General features: G+C 49.6%; 1 long non-coding RNA gene across 2 annotated transcripts in view; it reads left to right on the forward strand.

Annotated features, from left to right (window-relative positions):
- LOC125626876 (uncharacterized) overlaps positions 1–23,458 on the forward strand; it is a 45,182-nt gene extending 21,724 nt beyond the window's left edge. For both annotated transcript variants that reach the window (XR_012666181.1, XR_007353855.2), the window contains exons 3-7: positions 4,531–4,622; positions 7,408–7,872; positions 9,602–9,765; positions 17,365–17,539; positions 17,926–23,458. This is a non-coding gene — a long non-coding RNA (uncharacterized LOC125626876). The remainder of the gene's footprint in view (positions 1–4,530; positions 4,623–7,407; positions 7,873–9,601; positions 9,766–17,364; positions 17,540–17,925) is intronic.
- The last annotated feature ends 1,061 nt before the right edge of the window (positions 23,459–24,519 follow it).

Genomic DNA, 24,519 nt, shown 5'->3' on the forward strand with positions numbered 1-24,519 from the left:
CCAATGTCACGGGGGCAAGTGGCAATGCTGGGAACAGAGCCTGGCTCCCAGACCTTTCTTTTACCCATTAGACATGCTCCCTCCTTGATATGGGAGCCTGACACGCTCAGAGGTGTATCCAGTGTGGTGCATGGATGCCCACGTTCTGGCACAAGCAGATACGAGTGCCCCTTTGCACATCTAAGCCCTGGAATGCTAGTGGGGTCGATGTGGTGCAGCCCCAGGGAGGTGAGGCAAAGAATCGGAATCGCTGCTTGTTTGCGTTCCCTGAAGCTAGAGTATTACTGTGTGAATAAACATGAGAACGTAGGTGCTGGAAGTAGGGGGGCTACCGCCTCCCCTGGTTTGAAGTGGGTTCCATCATATCCAGGGTTTACAGTGGGGTTAATGACTCTCAGCGGTGCACTCCCACTATCCAAATTGTTCCAGCACCCTTGCATGAGAACCAAGTGCCGAGAGAGCACAAAGGCAAAAATGTCAGTAAATATTTTCCCCTCGAGCTCCTGAATGCTGGGGAGTTGTGCAATTCTGAACAACTCCTCCAAAAGGAAACATTTTAATTCCATGCAGTTCATGCAAAGGTTAGCTAGACAAATGTTACTCTTGCCATGAAGCCAGGACCCCACTGCACCTTCCCTCCCAAAAACGCCACTCACCACCCAGGGTTGGGGCTAGTTTATTCCCTCTGAGGTACGGTAAATCTGACTGCGTACATCATTCCCCAGACACCTGCACTTCCACCTTCACGCTTACTGCTTTGTTGTGTCTTTCGCTGAGAAGTCTGGTCAGGTCCAGGAAGTGGAACAGCTGGGATGGGTGGGTTGAAAGCACATTTCCCACCCCTGATTCTCTTCTCAGCTCTGCTGCCTGTGGGTGGACATGGCTTTAAGACAGCTATGTTTGATGAGTGACTCTCACCCAGCCTCTGCCCTCTCTGGTAGGTGTTGCGTGGGCAGTAGAGACGCTCAGTTTCAGAACTGTTTGTTCAAGGGTTTCCGGGGAATCCTTTCCTTTGTTCCCCTTTTTGGCTGACTTGACTTTTAAACCTTCTTGCTGCAAATGAAGGGGGCCGGGTGGGGTGTGAGACACTGGGGAATCGAGCCTCGGCTTAATAGGCAAAGACATTTCAGAGTTATAAGCCCCTCAGATTTCCCATGTTTAGTTGCAATTAGCTGCCTCTTGCCTATATGTCATGTGGATTTTTATATTTGTTTGTGTTGTTCTGAAAGTGGAATTCCTCATTCTGCTTGGAAACAGGACCAGCCTGGGGCTGCTGAACTTTGCCCCAGTGGTCCGGGCCTGGTAGCAGATATTTGTGTATGCGTGTGTGCATTCTTGGCTCTGTGCTGCATGGGGTTTTTGTTGACAAAGCCACCAAGCTTTAGGCTCCGTGGGAAATAATCCAGATGGGGTCACTCTTGGAAAACCCCACTGCAGAAAAGCTGGGATGGGGGTTTCCTGGTTATGCTGAGAGCCGGTCCCACAGCTGATGGGAAGCAGCCCAGGTCCATTGCAACCACTGGAGTAATGCTAATCCACACCAGCTGAGGAACTGGCCCTTTGGTGGGTACAATGGCCAGGCAGATGACTTGATGAAGGTTGCCTAAGGGTGTCTTGCCACCACTCACACCTTGTTTTTTGTGAACGGCACCAAAACCTGCTCATGAATCGAGGAAAACCATTTACTTTGACACTTCATAGACTCCTAGGACTGGAAGGGCCCTCGAGAGGGCATCTAATCCAGTCCCCTGCACTCATGGCAGGACTAAGTATTATCTAGACCATCCCTGACAGGGGTTTGTCCAACCTGCTCTTAAAAATCTCCAATGATGGAGATTTTACAACCTCTCTGGGCAATTTATTCCAGGGCTGAACCACCCTGACAGGAATTTTTTCCTAACATCCAACCTAAACCACCCTTGCTGCAATTTAAGCCCATTGCTTCTTGTCCTGGCCTCAGAGGTTAAGAAGAACAAATTTTGTCCCTCCTCCTTGTAACAACCTTTTATGTACATGAAAACTGTTCTCCTGTCCCCTCTCGGTCTTGACAAAAGACAATTGTTTTTTTCCGTTTTGACTGAAACCGTTTGGTGAAATTGACACATGCTCGTGAACCGTTTTGGTCAATGTGAATTTCCATTGTTTTGTCCAAAAAAAAAAAAAAAGTTTCGGCCAAAATATCTTCGTCCAGCTCTTAGTAGTAGCGAGATGAATCGCAGAAAATAAAAATGGAAACCATCCAACAACACTGTAAACATTGGACCATCCAATCCATTTCCTTGCGAATGCAGGATTGTTCCCCGCAGTTGGTAACTGATTGATTGAAATGAAAGGCAAGGATAAACTGGAGATGGGGAACAACTACCTAGTAATGAGATCACAGACTGAGGAATAGTCTCCCAAGGGAAGCAACGGAAGCTGCATTTCTTGAGACAAATAGCTGCAGAACATACCGTGGTGGTTGGAAGCAATCCTCCATTTACCTGGTAATGGAGAAGTTGTTCAGATAGAAGATGCCTATCTCTGATGTCTGTAATTCAAGGAGCTTCTAGGATTCTAACTTCTATGGGCATACTTACATTGCAATTGGACACTTGCGGCTGGCCTGTGCCAGCTGACTTGGGCTTACTGGACTTGGGCTAAGGGGCTGTTTAATTGCCATGTAGACATTCAGGATCAGGCTGCAGCTGGAGCTATGGGATCCTCCCACCTCTCACGGTCCTAGAGCTTGGGCTGCAGCCCCAGCCTGAATGCTACATCACAATTAAACAGCCCCAGCCTAGCAAGCCCGAGTCAGTTGGCATGGGCTAGCTGTGGGTTTTTAATGACAGTGTGGACGTACCCTATGAGAAGGAGGAGTTAGCTCATTAGCTCAACAGATGGGGGTGCTTAGGAGACAGATGAACAAGTTGGTGACCAATAGAGGTCTTCAAGGCCAAAAGCCCCCCTAGCTAATTTACCTACTTAATCTAAGGGGATCAGTGATTCACAGCTGTTAATCCTCCCCTAGTCACTTCTGAAAATGCAGACCTACTAGCACATTTGGGGGCCATCAAATTTTAGGTGCACAAGCTGAGATTCCTTAAAGGGACCTGATTTTCAGAAAGTGACTGCCATAGGCTCTTAGATGTGAAGGGCAGACAGGGACCGTTATATCATCTAGTCAGATCTGCATTACACCAGCCAGAGGACCTCAGCCAGTGATCTTTGCATCAAGCCCGTAACTTCCGGTTGAGCTGGAGCACATCTTTTAGAAAGATTTAGGGGGAGGTTTAGGTTGGATATTAGGAACAACGTTTTCACTAGGAGGGTGGTGAAACACTGGAATACGTTACCTAGGGAGGTGGTGGAATCTCCTTCCTTAGAAGTTTTTAAGGTCAGGCTTGACAAAGCCCTGGCTGGGATGATTTAATTGGGGATTGGTCCTGCTTTGAGCAGGGGGTTAGATTAGATGACCTCCTGAGGTCCCTTCCAACCCTGATATTCTATGATTCTAAGAGACCCAGTCCTGATTTAAAGACATGGAGTGATGGAGATTCCACCTTGTTCCAATGGCTACTTGCCCTGCCTGTTAAAAAATGTGTGCCTTTATTTCTAACTTGAATTTGTCAAGCTTCAGGTTCCCAGCCAGTGGATCTCATTATGCCTTTTTCTGCTAGATTAAAGAACATCCACTGGGAGAAATTTAAAGTGGCTCAAACTGCCCCACCAACAGTCATGTCCCCTCCCCGCAAAAAATCAACAGTTGCTTTTGAAAAAGCAGGCCATAATTTATAAGTAGGCCTCCATGTCTTTGTTTCAGAGTAACAGCCGTGTTAGTCTGTATTCGCAAAAAGAACAGGAGGACTTGTGGCACCTTAGAGACTAACCAATTTATTTGAGCATAAGCTGTAGCTCACGAAAGCTTATGCTCAAATAAATTTGTTAGTCTCTAAGGTGCCACAAGTCCTCCTTATCTCTTTGTTTGTCACTCTTAAGCTCCTGGGATGGGCTCAACGCTGGCTCCTGTCAGTTATCACCTTTGACCAGAGACAGGAAAGAAACAAGTTTGTAGAACTGAGCCACATTGTGGCTTCTGAGGTTTTAGAGAATTAAAACAACAAATTGCCCATTTCTGTGAAACCTACACTTTGCTGGAGCTCCCAGAGGAATCCTAGCTCCCAAGCCAAAAATCCGGAAGAGCTGTGGGAGAAAAATCAATCTTTTTTTTTTTTTTTTTTTTAAATACTAACCTCGATACTTTTCCTTCCGCAAATCCCTTTTTGGCTCAGATTTTAACATTTCCTTTTGCAAGTGACAAAGAGATGCAGACAACCAGCTGTCTTTTTTCCACTCCACTAAGCGCAGCTCTCAAGGACAGAGCATTGTGCTGGAAACCAAACTCTCTCCTCTAGTCATTTTAATAGAGAGAAATACTATGCTGGTTACTTAACTAAAGACCTTTTCCAACCCAGCAAATTTTTTTTGAACTTAATTGGATTTGCTCTCTCTAGTTCTATGCTTTTATGTTTCTTATTTTGTTTTTTATAGGAAACATCTGTCCAAGTGGGAGCCTGCCTTTGCTTAAGAGCCCCTCTGAGAAATTCTACTCCTAAATTATTGGGAGCTCCCAGCAGATCCAGGTTTGTCTTCCATTTTTCTATGCCACAGAGGTGGATTAATCCCCACCAGGTACAGGGTTAGAGCAAGTGAGGGACTGAAACATTAGTGGGGGATTGGTGTTGAGGCAACGGGTCTGGGAGTTAAGGGGGTAATTGCTGAGAGCAATTGGCATATGATGGAACCTGCATCCTAAATTTCTTCTGGGTACTAGATACCTGGGATGAAATCCTGGCCCCACTGAAGTTAATAACAAAGCTCCCAATTATTTCAATGGAAGCCAAAATTCACCCTGATGGGTTTCATGTGGTTAAGGAATGGAAGCTGTCTATTGATGCTTTTGCTGTAACTAACTAGATAAGCCACTGTCAAACAGCTGAAGAAAGCAGGTGCCCATCATCTTATTGAATCTGCAAATGAGTCTCCGAAGGAATGGTGTAGAAGCTCCTGTTGCTTGAGTCATTTAATTTAGATGGGAGAGAGCACTGGAGAATAGACTGCAGGGGTAAGGAACAATCCAGGAACAGATGGGGAATGGGCTAATAATAATAAATAGTTACATACGAGTAATCAACACAATCAGCGTCTATAATTAATCTCAACTTGATTAAGTACAGTAGGATCTGAGATTTTCAAAGCCAGGCAGGAGACTGAGCTGCGTAGTTCCCCTTGAATATATGACCTCTCCTAGCTGACTTTGAAAGTCTCAGACCATGTCTTTTCCATCTTTCACTTCTGCAAAACCAGCGCTCGAGTGTTTTGTACCCATGATGACGATAACATACGTAGACTGGGTATCTGCCGTTTCCTCCCTCTGACGATCTTCCAGCCCTTTACAAACAATAAATTAAGCATCTTGCATGGTTACAAGTGGGGGAAAGCTGAGCCCAGGGAGGTGAAGTAACTTGCTGTAGGGTCATGCAGCAAATCTGTGGCTTGAACGCAGGTCTCCTGACTATGCTTTAACCAAAACATCGTCCTTCCTCATTCTCCTGGCAGCTCAAGAGTATCCTCTGGTGTTTTTTCAGGATGTGCTGGGTGCTATGCAAACATCAGATAGCCCCTGCCACCAGAGACCTTATAGTAGAGGTTAAAGACAAGGAGAGTAACACAAGCAAATGTGTAGGGATGGGCCCACCTGCCCTTTTTAGTGCGGTCTTATGCTTGTGAAACCACTAATGGTACAGGCTAAGATTTTTAAAAGTGATCAGTTTTGTGGCCTTGGGTTTTGGATGCCTAACTTGAGACACCTTAAAGGGGACTTCATTTTCAGGCTGCGGGTCCTGAGCGCTTGCTAACAATCGGGTCCCTCACTGTGCCTCAGCTTTCCCATCTGCAAAATGGGGATAATGAACGTTGCCCACCTTTGCTCCAAGATCTAATATGCTCCAAGATCTACTGAGGACAAGCACTAGATAAGAGCTAAATATTGTTGTTTGTTTATTTTATTATTTGAAGGCCTGTCGAGTTGGACACTCACAATCACTAGTCTTGGCTACAGCAGTTTCCTCGCCAATCAAAAACAGCAAATCAGTTTCCTAAGGGGGAGATAGAATTTTGTAGGCTGCTTTATCTGCGCATAAAACCAGTTGTGTGCTGCACCATTTCCACCTGGAACTTTGAAAGCATCAGAACACAGCGGTGGCATATCAGCTGTCCCTCCCCAGGCTGCTAGTCAGTAGGCAGCATGTTAAAAGATGATGAATATCAGGACGCTGCCCGCATTTGCATGCGGGAGCTCTAACTGCCTGCTGGGTTTCTGTCTTACTGTTGTACGATGTTACACGAACGTTTTAATTTGTATCGTGAAGCACGGCTGACAAATGGACAGATCTGTCTGTGCAAAGAGGATCGGCTACCGATGATTTACAACGAGGCTCATGCACGCCAGCTCAGGAGCGTTTCAACATGACGGCCTAATGGTTATTAATTCGGCTGGAATTTACTGCAGTGCCTTTAATCCTGATGGACTCGTTGTGTATTTAATATAAATATTCTAAGTGCTTCTGTGGGATTTTCTCCTAGAACTTGGCATTTAGCTAAAAGGCCCGTGTACGGCAGCTACTGTTTCGTACTGAGTCTTCTCTGCATTTTCTCTTGTTGGACAATCGTTGGGCCAGATTCTGTGCTGCGTCTCCAGAGAGACGGAACGCACAGAAGGCACAATCCAGGCAGGGCCAAGGTGGCTTTATGCCACCTTTGCTGCCCAGATACCAGGCTGCTGCAGGGGCCAAAATGGTCCCTGGCATAATTTAGAGCAGCCCCCAACTGCTCCAACTTATGGCAGCCTTTTCTGGGAGGCAATGCAGCTCAGAATCTCCTTAGAATTGAGGACTATGGTTACTGCCCCTCCTGTCCCAGTGTAGCTTCTCCTCCTGGACTTGTGAGGGTGGCAGTGAAAAGTCAATGACGTCAGCTCTGCTGAGTTCTGCCTGATCGCACAATACTCTTTGTGGCTCCTGTCCATGGCTGGATCGGTGCATGAGGGTAGTAGTGGGGGTCCGGAATGGGTCTCATTGACTATTAGGGTGCAAGAAGTCCGGGAGGGGTGTCTGAATTTTGAACACAGACCACTCCGCCTAAATCGGCTCTGGGGATCTGGGAAATCTGTCCCCCGCTTCGTTCGGCCTAGTTCACAGCTGTGTGTGGTTTTTACTAAAGTTTTTAATTTCCTCTCCTTTTTGTGCTCTGAAAGTCATTTTTTTGCCCGCCCCCCTTCCCCCCCCAAGAGCCACCGAATCTCTCATATTCCAGGTTAGCTCTGGCCCTGTCTAATCGATCCCTGATCCAGACCTTTTCCTCACACAGGTTGATTTGTGTGTGTGCGCACACTCCCTGGCAAGGTGAAGCTCAGCCATGTGTTTCTGTTTAGAGGAAGTTGGCCTGACAGTTCCAGCCCTCCTCCTCGGTGGGAAACGCTGGGTTCCAAAGCCCTGGAAACGTGTGAAGGCTGCAATTTGACTCCCTTGGCTTCCACTTCCCGGCAGAAAAAGAACCGCTGGTGCCAAAATTCAATCCTCCCGGGGAGGCTGGAAATATTTAGGACACCGTCCAAGGATCAATAAAATAAAGAACAGGCCAGGATTGTTGGGCTCCTTCAAACAATAAATTCCCAGCCCTGGGGATGCAGCGGCGGTGAGGAAGGCCAGTCCAGAAGGCCGAAGTCGCCATGATTCTTGGGGCATCACGGTCGTGCTGGAGAATTCAGGCCCCGATTCCTTAGAAAGCCTGTTGCTGTAGAAGGGGAGAGACATGATGTTGAGTTAATGCTGGGTGAGTATGTGTTCCCTATGGACATCCAAGGGCAGCAGTCCCGGTCCCCGGTTCCTACCGAAAGGGGGTAATTAGGTTAACCCCAGGTGTGGGATAGTTGTGGCTTTCTCAAGTGTTCACTCATTATTTAGCTGTATTAATGGAACGCCTAGGAGTCCCAGTCATGGGCCAGGACCCCACTGTTCTAGGTGCTGTACAAAAACAAATAGTGCTTGTCCCAAGGGTTTACAATCGAAGTATAGCTGGAGGCATCATCCCAAGGACGGGATCCTTGCGTGGGCTCAGAGAGCAAAACCCCTTCCAAGGAAAGAGAGGATGGGGCTGCAAGTAGCATCTCCTCTCTTTATGGGGAATAATTCCCTGCTCTTTGCCCTCCGGCTGCAACTGTGGCATTAGTGGATTGGGCTGGGAGTTGGGAGACCTGGGTCCTAGCTCTGCCACAGACTCGCTGTGTGACCTTGGGCAAGTCCCTTAAGCTCTCTGTTCCTTCATTGCCTCAGCTGTGTACAGGGGATGCTTGCTCTAGAATTGGCATCTTGGCTTGGTCCTATCTTCCTGGCATTCTAGACTTGCCAGGCGCTGTGAGCATTTGCTGGGAAGTAGCAATCAGAGCTAATGCCCTTTCCTTGGTTCTTCTGATTTGCCATCTTTCTGTTATATTCGTCTAATGTTATGTTCACAGGATGATTAGATAGTGGATGAAAACATACACACTCTTGCTGGAAAATTGCCATGTAGCACAACTTTATATCTTAGAATTCGAATGATAGCACCCAAGAAACCAAAAACACAGAGAGGGAAAACAGGCTGCTCCCTAAGACGGTGAAGGCACAACTCACCCCACCTTGCTTTAAACCCATTTTTTCCAAACTGAATCAGAAGACCCAGTTCACATGGCTTTTGTCAGAGCCCTGCAAGCAGGACCAGGAAATTCCTCACACGCATTGATCGTGTGTCACTGTTCACCAGTTTCCCAATATGCCACCTTTAGGAATTCATCTCTACCCAAACTGGGGGGCCATGAGGTCTCCGAGTAGCCCAATGCCCTCGGTCATTCACTTAAGGAATTGGTCTGAGCTGGGATAACCCATGCTGGAATTTGATGGATGAGAAAAAGAAATGGATGGTGATGATGATACATTGGAAACAAAGGACCCTTTGAAGCTCTTGTGGCTTGCCAGTTAATGTCCCGGTCTTCCCCTTTGACAAATAGAGAAGGGTGTCCCAAGTTATCTTTCTTCTGAGTTAGCAGCTTTATTCCTTTTCTCTGCACAATCTGGAGCTCCTTAGCCAAAAGTGAATCCAGATGCGAGGCAATTTCATCCATTTATCCTGTAGGATCACAGCTCTTTCTCTGTCACCAACCTTGACCACTGTCCAACAACCTGTCCCCCAACCCCCAGCTGCTCTCTGTCATTCCCCTGCATCTGTTTGTCTTCCACCCCCCTCGGTTTACAGTTGTGTGTGTGTGTGTGTGTGTGTGTGTGTGTTTGCACCAGCCCCCTTTGAAGTTGCTTGGTTGTGCGTTTGGCCTCCCCTTCCCTTTTCTCTCCACACCCCTTGCCTGCCCCTGGTGTGTGCATTTCTGGCTGAATGCTGCCTCTCTGTCTATGTTGGCTGAAATGAAGAAAACGGGTCACCATCTGTGACCTCCTTTATGAGCCAAAATGTTGGAGTTTGGCTCCTGTTACAGCTGGTCTAATGCAATTGCTTCCTCCCTGTCCAACAGACACACCCTGGGAACGAGGCGGAGAAACGGGCTTTTCCCAAAACCTTTGAGGATATGGAGCCTGAACGGGTCTGGAGATTATAATCCAGAATTTGCATAATTTGCCACCGTCCTTCCTCCAGCTAGGAGATCTGCGCCCAGGGAGAAATTGACAGGAGTTGGAGGTGAGGCCTTGTCTGCACTGGTGTTTTAGCCGAGGCCGCAGCTGCTGCACTGGAGCAAACCCCTGGCGTAGGCCCTAATTTGCACTAATGAAAATTCTGCGGCACCACTTTAAACTGTCTGCGCTAGGGCTTCGCATTGGTGTGTCTTAAATCTCGCAGTAGGCGAGGCCTCCGGGCATGTCTGCACTGGAGCTGGAAGGTGTCAATTGCAGCTCAGGTAGACCCTACCCCTGCCAGTTGTGATTGGAGCTAGTGCGCTAAAAACCAGCAGCCTAGCCATGGCTGGCTGTCCCAAGTATGGACCTAGGATCTTGGACAGGATTGTCCTGAGGACGACTCACCCCTCCTGCCATTGCAGCTATGTGGCTATTTTTAGCACACTAGCTCCATCCCAGCTAGCATGGGTATGTCTGCCTGAGCTGGAACTTGTATCTTCTAGCTCCCGTGTACACATTCCTTAAGTGACGTGGTCTCAGACACGATCAAGACCTACTCTGATCGAATTACCTCCGGACCCCAGGGTAAAACCCACCTATGATGATAGAAGCTACGGAGAATGAGGAGGGAGATTAAGAGGAAGCAGAGGAAAGAGACACCCCTGAGAAATCCTTTAAAGGGCCATCTGCCATCAAAACCATGTTGCTCCCTTGGCCGGCTTTCTGTGCGCACAACTGTTAAACAGCTGCCGAGCCTCTCCCCAGAGGTGGCTGCACGTTCTGAAGTTTACAGCCTTGTAAAGGCATTTGGGGGCCCCCTCTGGATGAAAGGCCCACGGTTAAATGCCAGCTCATTATCACTAATATTGTTGTTAAATTCCAAGTGAAACACTTAAGGCTGAGCGTCCTCTAATGATGGGATAATTAGGGAGGCGGCTCTGTTGCTGTAGTTTTACAAGGCTGTAATGAAGCTCTCACAGGGACGGGCTCTCGCTTCAGGCGGGGTGAGGGAATTGGGTGCTTGCCGAGGAAATGGTGAACGGGAGCCGTCTATTATTATTATGCTGCCGATGTAACAATGGGCACCATTAATAAGAATCCAGCTTCTTCTCCAACCCACCCCCTTCCCAGCAGCTTGGGAGGAACCCCCTTGGTTTCGTGGCCAACCGGGAGATGCGTGGAAGAGAATTCATCTAAGGGCCACTTCCGCTCTCCCTGCTGTGGCTGCTAACTTTGCATGGAGTTCAGTGGCTTGCTGAGGCGCTGGGAAAAGGGTGGCCTTGGGGCGTAGCAGAGCGGAGGTGGGGATGGGGCAACCGGGATAGGCTTTGCGGAGGAGGAGAGAGCAGTGGGGATAGGAGAGCGGAGGAAAGAGCAAGTGTGGAGCAAGAATCCGGGTTCAGCATAGCCCTTCCGCGCCCCCCGCCAACGTTAAATAAGTGGGCGCTGGCATGGCACGGGTTGCGACAGCACCCGCTGTGTCGAGCCTGCTGTCAAAGCTCCCCGACACCAGCCAGTCTTCTGCTGACCCAGCGCTGCCAGCCAGTCTGCCGTGGAGCTCTGGAAACCTCTGGCTGTCTCTGCTATCCGCCAGACGTTCTGATTCCAGGCCACTTTGTTTCCAGCATTTGTGCCTGATGTCAGTGAGGGCTTCAAGGCTCGCTCCCTGCTGGCAGGAAACTCACTGCCACATCCGGCGGTGCCAAGAATAATACATGTCTGTGCTAAAGGCCTGGGTCTCATCTGAAGACCCACAAGTCTCATGACAGATAAAGGACTGTGGGAGGAAGGAGGCTTAGAATTACTGTTAAGCCTTGGATGGGAATATGAAAGAAGCATATGTGGGAAAGAAACAGGACTGTCAGTCTCCTGGGGGTAGGATCCACAGGCAGTGAGAGTTTGAGATATCTATCCTAGGTACTGATATGGTCCTCATCTGAGCGCCTCACAATCGTTAATGCATTTATCCTTGCACAATCTCTGTGAGACAGCCCAGTTATCCCCATTTTAGAGATGGGGAAACCTAGGCACAGAGAAGCTAAGTGACTTGCCCAAGGGCACCCAGGAAGTCCGTGGTGGAGCAGGGAATGGAATCTGGGTTTCCCTAGTTCTAGGCTAGTGCTCCTAATCACTGGATCATCCTTCCCCTCTTTAACCTGCTAAGGGAATGTGCCTTTGGGCCTAACACAAATGGCCAAAGATGCGTGTTTGTGCCACACTGAAAAGGGAAGCTGCGGCGTAGTGTAAAGGAAATTGAATGTGATGTCAAAATACATTGTACAGATTGTATCAATCACTGCTGATGAAAGAGGGATCAGATGTTTACATGGATAACAAGAAGAGTCGGAGTTAGAACCGTTATACTAACAAAAAGATGTAGGGAAAGAGAGAATCCTCAGGGTTTGGATTTTAAAGCCATCTCTAAACCAGTCTCTCAATCCTAATCTAAAGTTAGGGTGATGCCTTCATGGGGGGCAGATTATCCCACATTTGTCTACTGCATGATTCTTACACCTGCCTCTGAGCTGGCATCTGCTGGTGGCCACTGTCAGAGACAGTGCCTGGATCTCATCCATCCTGGCAACTCCTCTGTACATCTTAAATTCACTAACAACCTCAATTTTAAACAAGATGTCATACGCTGCCTCTATTCCCAGAATTGCCTCCAGTTTGCCAGGGTCTAGGGACCCTGGTGCTGAGTGTAGGTACCAGCATATCATGGAGTGCACAGGGCGAATGACTGAGTTTTCCAAAAAAGATTAGCGACTGTGAGTGCTCCAATTTTGAGGGCCCAAATTCAGCCACCTTTAAAGGGGTGAGTGCTCAGGGCCTTCTGAAAACCAGGCCTCTTTAAGATGACCTCAGAGGGGTCCCAACATCATGAGTCAATTCTGACCGTGGTTTATGACTCCCTGTCTCAGACAGGGTAATGCATGGGAATGCAGCACGGATTAGTGAGGATATTGCGAGCTGCACTTCCCCTACACCTGGGGAGACCAGAATCCCATCTTACGGTTCTTTTCCTGCTTATGAAGCAGTGTGATTTCATGGTCGCTGGGTGTCAGCTGTCACTGGCTGTCTTGCAAGATGCCAAAATTCTATCCCCATCCCCAACTTTGATGTCTTGTCTTTATCAGCCTGGCGCTTTCCCCTTGGTCTGCAGCCTCTCACACAGAGGAATGGCTCGCTGTAGCCATGTTACTGGCTCAAGGCTGTCAGCTAGCCTGAGCCCTGCTGCTGGTGTGATGACCGTGGTAGGCCTTTCAAAACACGGGTGGTCTCGCTGGAATTGTTGCTGGCTATCAAACAGGGTCTGCTTGTCCGAGCTGGTCTCTTTAGAGCTCCCAGCTGGCTTCCTACAAACCACAGATCTGTCCTGAACCCTTTAAAAATCCCTTCAGATGGGAACTGGGGAGGATCTGTGTGAGAGGAAGCTGGGATCATGTGATAATCTGCCAGGCAATCAACCTGGGAAATCGGAGACATTTCCAACAGGAAATAGAAAAATTCAGGCAGGTGTCAGTCCGGGAAGGAAAATGCAAAATCTTTAATGCTGCACAGTGCTGTCCGGCCAGGATCCATATAATAATGTATGGATGCCTCTTTCCCGTACCACCCATCTACTGAAGGAGGCCACGTGGGCTACTGCAAAGGCACCGACTGGGAACCAGGAGAGCTGGGTGCTATCCCCAGTTCTGCCACTGACCTGCTGCGTGACCCCGGGCAAGTCGCTTCCCCTCTCTGTGCCTCTGTTTCCCCTCCCAACCTTTGTCGTGACTCTTCAGGTTTTCTAAGCCCTTCGGGACAGGGCTGGTCTCTCGCTGTGTCTTTGCGCCGTGCCTGGCCCAATGGAGCCCTGACCGCTGCAGAGGTTTGAAGGTGCTATTGTAATACAAATAATACTAAATACTCGCTGCTGTGCCTCCTTTATACAGCACTAGTCTGTTAGGCTCTAGCTACTATTCCACATGCAACCCCCCCCACGCCCCGCCCCGCTAGTGTGCGTACACTGATGCCCCGTCTTGTGCAGGGACACCCTCTTTTTTGGGGAGGGGAGAAAGGCTTCAGGCATTGAAGACTGGCTTGGGATCCTGCTTCAATTCCTGGCTGGGCCACAGACTTCCTTTGTAACCTTGGTCACGTCATTTAATCTCTCTCTACCTTGGGTCACCATCTGTAAGCTGGGGATATACTGGCTGTGTCTCGTTAGATTGTAAGCTCTTGGGAGGCAGGGACTGTGTCTCTGGGCAATGCCTAGCATAATGAGGCCCTGTAGGTGGAAATAGTGATGTACATAGCATGTGATGGGGCATCCACACCCCACACTGGCCAGGAGCAGGGTAATGATCAGCTCTAGCTGCAGTAAGTGTCCGTTTTGGGTGGAGGGGTTAAATTGGGAGGGGGCTGGTGAAGAGCCCAGCTCAGCTGGGAGCTGGCTGGCTGAGAGGGAGAGCAGACCACCAGCTCCCTCCTTGTGAGAGGAGCTGGGACCAGGCACTGACTCCAGACTGCGGCCTGCCAGAGCCTCCCGGAGGAAAGACAGGGGTGACATGGGGCTGTTGGTTTGATTTGCTCCCAGTGACTTTGTCTGTTGTTGTTGAGTAAGGACAGCAACAGCCAGATAAACACTGGCTGGCTTTTACACCCAACCAGGAACACAGCAGAGAGTTTTGCTCCCGGACTTGCAACAACCATCACGCAGCCCTGTCTGTACAGGGCCATGGTATCCATGTACACCCGACACTTGTGCATCTCAGCCCACACACCTGCCGTCTTCCTTCCTCCAGCATCTCCCTCCCACGCTGATGCACGTGGCCCACTTCCATTTCACCCAGGCTGCATCAGAGCCCCCTTCCCCCACATTCAGACTCTGGGGTGGAGACTTTATAGGGTCTCGTACACAGCTTTCTCCTTCTGCATGTCGTCGTGGGCTATTTCACAATGATTTCTTGCTTTCATTTGCTCGCTGGCTCCAGTGACTGTGTTTACTAAATGTATTCTAATGTAGTCACCTTTCACCCCCCGACTAGACGCCTATTGATCCAGTATAGATCCCAACGAAAGGCTGTTACGAAAACAAAAGCTCCCAGGCTCTGTCAGCACTGTCAACAGCTTCACTGGAGAGAATGGGATGTGGGAATGGAGACTTCTGGGATGGCGGCTAGCAGCAGAGGGCACTCTTGCCAATCTTTAGTGTTATGTTCATAGCATACACCCAGAGAAGTCAGTTTAGATGAGCTATTACCAGCAGGAGAGTGAGTTTGTGTGTGTATGGGGGTGGGGGAGATGTGAGAAAACCTGGATTGGTGCAGGAAATAGCCCGACTTGATTATGTAAAGAGTTGTCACTGTGGATGGGCTAGCACCAGCAGGAGAGTGAATTTGTGTGGGGGGGTGGAGGGTGAGAAAACCTGGATTTGTGCTGGAAATGGCCCACCTGATGATCACTTTAGATAAGCTATTACCAGCAGGACAGTGGGGTGGGAGGAGGTATTGTTTCATATTCTCTGTGTATATATAAAGTCTGCTGCAGTTTCCACGGTATACATCTGATGAAGTGAGCTGTAGCTCACGAAAGCTCATGCTCAAATAAATTGGTTAGTCTCTAAGGTGCCACAAGTACTCCTTTTCTTTTTATAAAAATCTAAAATACTCTTGCTGGAAGCCTGCAATGTAACATGACTGTCGTTCTTGGAATTCAGGATGATAACGCTCAAGAACCCCAAAACAGAGCAAGACAAAGCAGGCTGCTCCCTAAGGCCCAACTCAGCCCACCTTACTCTAGGCTGGCTCTCTGCAGACTGACTGCGCAGGATCCAGATCACACAACCCTTAGTGTTCGAGCAGGACCAGGAAATGTGATGTCTTGTAATTTTAAGACAGTTTTCAGTGACCACAACTAGCTGCTCTGTCGGAAAGGAATCACAAAGGCTGAAGTAGGGGGATGGAAATGCCTTCTTTTTGCCTGCTTGATCACTGTGGGAGAGCAGCCCCGAGGGCTGAGTACAGAGCATGGCCATGCTCCTTGGAGTCAATACAAGACATGCTCAGACGGATTAATGAAATGTCTTAATCATCCGAGTAACCAAGGAAAGGTGGTCTTATTCTCAGAGCCTGTGACTCTGGATATCTGGGCTCAATTCCCAGCTCTGCCACAGACTCCCTGTGTCACTCTGGGCAAGTCACTTAATCCCCCCGTGCCTCAGTTTTCCCCTTATCTGTAATACAAGGATGATAACACGAAAGGGTGATGGTACCAAAGGAAACATTCAGCAGTGGTTGTGAAGGGCTCAGATGCTGCAGTGACAGGCATGGTATAAGTATCGAGAGAGAGAGAGAGAGATCACTGAAAGAACCATGCTGCAGAAGGATACTGCAGAATGTGAAAGTGGACCAAAGGAAGAGACTGTGGGTGGAATAACTCCTCAGCCAGGTCACTGAAGAAGCCACTCGGGGGCTTTTGGAAGGCAGGGCCTGCCAGTTCCTGACATATACCGTATGTTACTTGTACCCTCCTGTGTCCAGCTCCGCTTGGGTGGGAGGGCTATTTTGGCACCATAAAACACAGCTTTCTGACAGCTGTTTCCTGCTGGAGCCGCAGTTGGCGCGGGAGAGGGGATCAGTTTTCGATGGGAGACACCTCGCAAATTTTTAGACCGGAGAGCTCCATTGGTCCAGTGGAAGGAGCTTCCGGAAAACACAGCAGGGGTCAGGGGCCAAGTGGAGCTACTGGACAACGGGACTGCACTCAGGATGCCGAAGTGTCTCTTATTGCCTGGAGAGTGGGTCACTACTCCACGCTGAAGTGGGCATGTGCAGGGGAGATGGGGGGAGGGATAGCTCAGTGGTTTGAGCATTGGCCTGCTAAACCCAGGGTTGTGAGTTCAATCCTTGAGGGGGCCATTTAGGGATCTGGGGCAAAAATTGGGGATTGGTCCTGCTTTGAGCAGGGGGTTGGACTAGATGACCTCCTGAGGTCCCTTCCAACCCTGATAGTCTATGATTCTATGAGTCTATGATTCATCAATGTGGTAATTTGTGATTCTCAGTGTCCTGGGAAGACCTAGGATTGCTAATACGCCTCATGCAAGCAAGTGCCCCTGGCTGCCTGATCCACAGCCCCTCCTGCTCCCACACGTTCACCGATGACACACGCACTGCTGCGCTGGCCCCAGCAATCTGCACACGCCTGACAACACGCATGGCGCTGATCTTTCCATAGCAACCTGGCAGATCTCCTAGGTGGATACGCTGCTGAGCCAGCCCGCCAGATCTGGAATTGCTTTGTACCCCTTAAATAGCCATTCAGATGCACAAGTTCAGGTTGGGCCTTGTAGATCAGCATCTGACTAGGCATGTCCGGTTGGCTCATGTAGGGGATGGGAGACACAAGAAGGCTGGCCCCACTCTTGGGAGCAGGGTATGGGTACGGTGGGGCACCAGTCGAAGGGATAAGAAAGGTGGCGACTTTCTCCGGCTCAACTTGTGCAATAGTGGAAGTGAATTGCACAGCCATGGCCCCTCCATGGACCGTGTCCCCTCCCCACCCCCTCCGGCGATTGTGCATGGCAGAGTTGGACTCTTTGGATAAAGTGCTGCAATAAAGGGCAGGAAGTAGCCGTCAATCGCTTTTTATTTAACATCCACTCCCCTTCTCTCCCCAGCTTCTCTAAGGAATGGCTGTCCCAGAGGCAATGGAGGGAACCAACACGAGAAAGAAGGCTCCTGGAATGTGCTGCACGGCTGCCAAACATCAACATGTGTGACCATAAAACGCAGCCCCAGGAAGCGGAATGCGATAATCTCGAACCTGAAATTGTGAGCCAGGGGAGGTGAGAGGTAAGAGCCGAGATGTACCAGCTGCTTCTCCCCAGGTGTCCTCCTCATGGCACTGGGAAAGGGCACTCTCTTGGGGTGCTAAGAATGAGGTCATGTCCAGGCTCCTGACTGTCTGTGGGGCAAGTGGGGGGGGGGGATTCTTCCCAGAGGCACTCGTATCCTAATTCCCTCCCCCTTCTCCCTCCCCCGCTCCCTCCATGCAAAGCCTCACTCAGCCTCCTGCCACACAGCTGGGCTGCAGCCCTGGGAGATGGGAGCACATAAAACCCCTTTCCAGAACGAATCTGAGGGGCTTTAATCTCTTGGCTCCTTCTCTGAGCTGCATCAGACACTTGACACATTTAAACCCTGTGACCCTCAGCCCCGCTCCGGTCTCCTCTCTTTAGCAGGACCGAATCAACAAAGGGTGGATGTTAAAGGAAGGCCAAATAGGACCACTGAGCAACCTGGGACTTACAAGGGATGGTGTATGGAGAGCACAGTGATGCTTCAGCAGAGGAAGGAGATTGGAGAAATCTCTCTCTTTCTCTGGTCGAAGAATCTGTCTCCCTCGGCTGACGTTTTGAGCGACTTGTTGGTTGAGCCCAGCTGCAGAAGAGCTTGTGATGAGCCATCTCCGCTCTCCCCGGCCCAAAAGATGCTGTCGTAGTGACTTGGTGCCTCCAGAGACCAAGAGGTTCACAGGAGAACTTAACCTTACATGAAAAGCATCAACGCATGTGAACAAATATGCAGGGCTGCTAAACTGCAGAGTGAACTAACAGCTCCCTGGAGATCCATGTGAGCTGAACCCTAAAGGGCAGCTGGCCAGGGATTTATCCCCACAACTACTTAAAAATCAAACATTTCTATTTTTGGGGAGGAGGGGGGAAGCCCTTCTGGGTGAAGTTTAATGCAGATGAATGTGAGACGGCTGGTGGGACTCATACCAGGCGGAGATTAGAAAGGGTCCATGTCACGGTTTTGCTTTCTTCTGTTCCTCTCCTGCCATGTAGCTCAGATGATACACCTCATTGCTGCCTGGCAGCATCCTAGGCTGTTGTTTCAATCCTTCGCCCTTTGGCAACCTGGTTAATGCCCCTCTGTTCTGACCTGCAGCAGCCGCGTTCTGTCTCAGGCTGGGCAGAAGAGTGCAGCGATGCCGTCAAAGTGGCAGGAAAGGGGGGTTGAGCTTTGGCATTCCTGCTTGGACTCGAATGAGAAGCAGCAAGTGTGGAGAGAAGGGAGAGGCAGTGAGTGATAAATTCAAGAGAGGATCAAAGACCCGGACAAGAGATTTTAGTTGCAGAGGGGAAAGAGTTGGATTTTAGAGACATGAAAGAAGTGACAGGACTTCACGAGGGACAGACTATGCGGGGAGAAGGCGAGAGCTGGAAGTCGACCATGGAGTTGTCAGTGGTGACAGAGAAGGGCAGCTTGGGATGAGGAGAAGAGTTTTCAGGTTTGAAGCGAGGGTGGCAGCATGTCTGGTGTGCCAAGCTGGTGAGAAAGTGGCAGGTGGGTGATGGAGAGGTTGGTGCTGTAGATAACACTCTGGGAACAAGATCTAAATGGAAAGAGCTGTAGGTAGAGTTGGCAGGGACTGGAGGTGCAAAGGTCTATCAGGAGAAGCGTGAATGGAGGGAAGGGATTGACCTTAAAGTGAAGGATCTCAGCAGAGTTCGAGCAAGAGTAGAGGGAGCGAATGCTGTGGGTTAGAGGCACAGAGGAAGCAAGAGGCTAGACTGTACATCAACAGGAGAAACTGATTCAGTGTCACTTTCCACACGATTTCAGCTAGGGACTCGTCTCCAGCTTTCCTGACCCTGCACCCCCGCTATTCCTCTCTCCCCACCCTTCCAACCAGCCTCCTTTCTGACCTGCAGTGACCCTGGTCAAGGCAGGTCGAAACATTTTCCATCGACCCTTTTAACTTTTTTTAACGGGAAATTGGATTTTCGACTGAACGGGAAATGGTTGCAGAAAGTGCCTGCTTTAATTGAGAGAAATCCAAATGCTTTTTGTTGGGAAACTGAAAATTAGCATCTGAAGGGCACTGAAATGAAAGTGCTTTTCACTGCCAAAAATGGAGAGGGGGGAAAAAAAGATTAGTTTCTGTGTTCAATGTGTCTTATCTGTGGGAAGCTTCCTTCACAAGGGTAGATCAGCCTGGTGTGGGCTTCAAACTTGAACCACCCAAGCCCCGGCTGGCTTTGCTTTTACCCCAAACTTGGGCTGGAAAGACCTAGCACTGCTCTTTGGCCTGAAGCCCCTAACCAACCTCTGAGGAGATGATCAGCTGGTGCAACCGCCAGGGGGACGCTTGAAGCTGGATCTTGGTGCGGGGGTCGGGGGGAAGCAGATAGTGACAAACGTTCAGTGAATCCCAACAGCCCCAGGGCAGAGGCAGCGGGTCTAGAGTAGGGAGGATGTGCGATCATTGCCTTACCTGGTTCTTCAAACCTCCAGGGAAAGGGCGGCCAAACAGCCTGAGACTTAACAGACCCCGCTTCTATCAATTTCTCTCTCACAAGTTTCCTTGGGCAAGTCGCTTAGTCACCCAGTGTCTCAATTCTTATCCCTCTGCCTGTCCAGATCCACCCCAGGACAGAGGCTTTTTATGGCCTGTGTTTGTACAGTGCAAGCACAATGTCTGGTTCGTGTCTGGGGCCCATAGGTGTGGCTATGATACAAATAAATAACAATCAGAGTGGTGATGCTGCGTTTGCATTTGCGCCCCATTCTCCGCTATCACCTGCAGTCGCTGTGGGGAGCTGAGAGATCCACACTCTTGGCGGACCGATTGCATCCCTCGGCTTCCGGCACTGGAGAAAGCCAGGTGTCGCCCCAGTTTAATTTGTTTTAAATTAATTTGCAGAGGGGGGAGCTGGAGGAGGCTGAAAGGTGAAAAGGGCTTTTCCTGGAGCCTTGCCAACTGGGAAATATCCTTTGCAACTTCTTTGTGAAAGCTCTGGTGGCTTCCCAGGGAGGGAGACCTAAATTCTATTCAATTAGGGGTAATAAAGGCCCATGTTTTCCTGCCTCCTAATCCCCAGCAAGGTTGGGAATTTACATGGGCAATCAGTTAATCCATCTACCACTCTCATCGCCAGCCCCTCTGAAGCATGGTTTTGCTTTCTCAAGCCAGCACACAGGAGCAGAAAGCTTCAGGTTAGAAGGACCGGGCAGGCTTTACAGTGAGGCTTCACCACCAAAGTAGCCTGAGTTGGATATTCTGCAATGCGATTGTTCAGTCCCTGATCATACATCTGGGGCCTTTCTTCCAGGGAGACCTCTTTCCAGGGTGAAAAGAAGCACCATTCATCAATTCCAAGGCCAGCAGGGACCCCGTGATCATCCAGTCTAATCTCCTGCATAACACAGGCCAGAGAACTTCATCAGAATAATCCCTATTTGAATTAGTGCAGATCTTTCCAAAAACTGTCCAATCTTGATTTAAAAACTGCGAGTGGTGGAGAATCTACCACAGCCCTTGGTAAAATTGTTCTAGTGGTTAATTACTCACCCTCACAGTTAAAAATGTACACATTGTTTCTAGTCTGAGTTTGTCTAGCTTCAACTTCTAGCTTTTGGATCCTGTTAGATCTTTGCCTGCTTGACTGAACTATTTGTAGGTTATGAACTGGAATCAAGTCACTCCTTAATCTTCTCTTTCCCCCCCCGCCCCCCTCCCCCAGCTAAATAGAGTGAGTTCCTTGAGCCTTTCACTACTAAGGCACCATCATAGGCAGAAAGCATCAGCTGGGAAAGGTCGGCCCAATCTTGGGTGGACTGAATCCAGGGTTAGACGTGAATGGTTCTTGGGTTTGAATCCTGGCTCTGCCACAACTTCCTGTGTTCTCCGAGTCATGTTGCTGCTCGGTGCCTCAGTTTCCCTATCTGGAAAAGGGTGATAATGCTGCTTCCCTACCTTATCTGTTAATGTTTGTGCACCGCTTGGGAAATATAGCATGTCCCACAAATGCTAAAGATTATTTTGTAACAGATCCATGACCATCTAGAACATCACAGCAGTCACTATGCTGTATGGTGTGAACATCCTGACAGCAAGGTAGATAGTTCCCATATTCTCCTGCTTTATGAAGCACAAGCTCCCTCTACAACTGAACTTAAAAGTGACTCTCCATTAGCTATGAGCTGTATAGGGCCTATGACACACCGTTGAGCAATTCTGATTCTGATCAGTAGAAGACAGCAGTGACACATGCTAGCCAATTAGTTACAACGCAGATGCCAAAGGGTGTTGACTGTTGTTGAATTTCACACACACACACGCCACGCTATGTGAGTGAGGCATGAGATGGGACTGACACGGGAGACAAGTAGGGTCGGGAAGAAGGATGATGCCAGACCTTGCCTCTATGCAGGCACTAGAGAAAGCCGTCCATTTGCTCCAAAAGTCAGAGGGCTGGCGAGACAAACACAGCTGCAGATAAAGGGAAGGGAATGGTATCAACAAAGCAGGGCATTGACTTAGTCTCTGTTGCAAGGAAGTTGGTGTAAGCACCTCAGAGTTGAAATAGGCCTGTGATCTTGGAAAGGTCTCCCTCCCGACTAGTTCTCTAGTTCATCGGTATCTTCTAGGATAAGACTGTGTTGTGGTCCAAAAGGCCTGTCAAGAGAGGCGTCTCTCAGCCAGACCATGGTCTGAGAAGAACCAGGGCGCTGTTTGTCTTTGGGAGACTCCTCCCTTGCGGTGATAGCAGTGGGGAATTGTTGGTACGGGTCTCTGCGGTGCAGCCACAGCCCCCCAGCCGGGGACTGCACGGGTTTCATGGAGTGGGCTGTGAAGGGAGGCGAGAAACACCCAGAGTCTCAGTGCAGGGATCCCCCCGCGCTCACGCATGAAACAAGCGCTGCTGTATTTCAAAGGAGCTGTGGGTGGAAGCTTTGCAGGGGTGAACTAGGCTTTGCTGGGCCCCGGAGAAGGAGTGAGAATGAGATGGGGAAAAGGGATTTCTCAGCTGCAGGGGCATTCCCGGGGGGAGATGACTTCTTGTTTGACAAGCACAGACCAGCGTGCCAGGAACTGAGGGAAAGTCGTTTGATAATGTGAGCTGAGGGCCGGGCGGAGAATGTCACTGGCCTGATTGGTGAAGCATTGAGGCTTCCCAGCTGCTTCATCCCATGGGCCGTAAACAAGGGAGTCTCTGGGATCCATCCACAGCTGCTTTGATACTGGACTGTAACCTCAGGGCTGGGGTCCAGTAATTCCCATCTGCTTTAGCCCATGGACAGTAGAAGGAAAAGGATGCTTTCAGTCCCTAGTATCAGACAGATCCGGGTTCAACAGAGCCCTGGGGCGGACAACAGGGGCCCTGGATTGAGCAAGTGCCTGGCTCCTATGCGCAGAATTCCCCCGACTCACCACCCTCTGCAGCATCCCCCCCCCCCCCCCCCACTGTCATTGACACGAAGCGTCGCATGACTGTCCCTGCTGGTTCCCAGCCCGGGGGCAGAGATCGCCATCTGTTCCTTCCTCACCACGGCTCTCTCTTCATTAGGGACTTTGCCACGATCACCTCTCTGCTGCGGTTATCGTCTCACTAACCCCAGTCTGGCGCTCATTTCTCCATCTCCTTCACCACCCCATCCAGCTTGCTACCACCCCCACTGTTGTCATCCTTGCAGCCGTGTGCTGACACATCACAAAGCAGCCTCTTGGTTCGCCTTAAACAAAGGAGTGATTTCCAGGGAAGGGGGAGAGAGCTAGCCAGCCTGGATGCTGCTCTGCCACTCCCCTTCTCAGCATTGCTTTGTCTCTAGAGGAGTTAATGAAAGCCAGGTGCAGGCTAGAACATGAATTGCAACAGTGCACATGTGTCTGTTTCCAGGCATCAGGTGTTCTAGTTAATTCATAGGCCACAGAATTGTATAATTAACTCTTCAGCGGCTGAATAAAAAATATAGTGCAAAAGTCGTCCCGCTCTATCGCATGTCTAATTACCACCCTTACCATTTGCCCTGTGCGGTGTGCAATCATTCACACCCGTGCAAAATAGCTGCAACGTGCTCGCAGTCCAACCTGGTGGCATTCTGTGCTGGGGCAAAGACTATACAAGCTGGAGTGTGGTGAATCTAGACTCATGGCCTCTTTCCTTTCCCATTATTGTCCCTCGCCCACTGTTGCCATCAGCATCAATGTGTCTGTCGCTCTTGCTGTCCTCGCTGATGCATGGCGCGAATGCTGCCTGGTGGGGTTGCTGTGTCTGTGGGGCCCACCTTTAATGGGCTACTCAGCGCATCAGCTCTCTCCTCTTTGAAAGAGGCCCAGGCTTCCAGAGGAGGTCAGCACAGAGTAATTATGGGGAGGATGGGGTTTCAGAGGAGGCTGTGATTTAAGAACGACTCTGATCCATTATTATCTCAAGCCATGATAATAAACTCAAGACGGGCACTTTGTCCCCCTAGAAACCTCTCGGTGAAAGGCAGGATGGGCAAATGGGAGGCATGAGATGAAATGAGGAGGTCCCCCGGGAGCCAGGGCTGCAGCGCTCTTCCTGGAGCTGATCTTTCATAATTGGGTTTCTAGATGCCGCCCGCTCAGCGCACTCCTCCTCCAGACTCCTTGGGCCTAATTTCATAACGTGGCCGCTGATGGTGGGAACAGAAGACAGAGTAACATCATTCCCAGTAACACTATCGCCTCCCATTTGATCTGTGAGAGAGGCACATAACAATCAGAATTAGGAAGTCGGAGATAAAGTTACCCTGATTTGGTCCATGGATGGAAAAGATTTACCTCTGAAAGCAGGAAATTTCATACGCTTAAAAGTATATATAATGTGTAAACAGTGTTCAAGCTTTTAAATGCCTTCTGGCCCCTACTGATTCACAAGCAAACGGGTCCAGGCAGAGGGCCAGGGAGGGATTCCTCAGATTGGATCGATTTTGATGTCGCTTTTCAAGTCCCATTTTTTATTTCTCTGTGTGTGTGGCTGTGTAAAAGGCTTGCTGAGAAACTCAAAACCCTGTGAAAC

This window comes from Caretta caretta, chromosome 27 (genome assembly GCF_965140235.1).
Source record: "Caretta caretta isolate rCarCar2 chromosome 27, rCarCar1.hap1, whole genome shotgun sequence".
Taxonomy (NCBI): Eukaryota; Metazoa; Chordata; order Testudines; family Cheloniidae; genus Caretta; species Caretta caretta.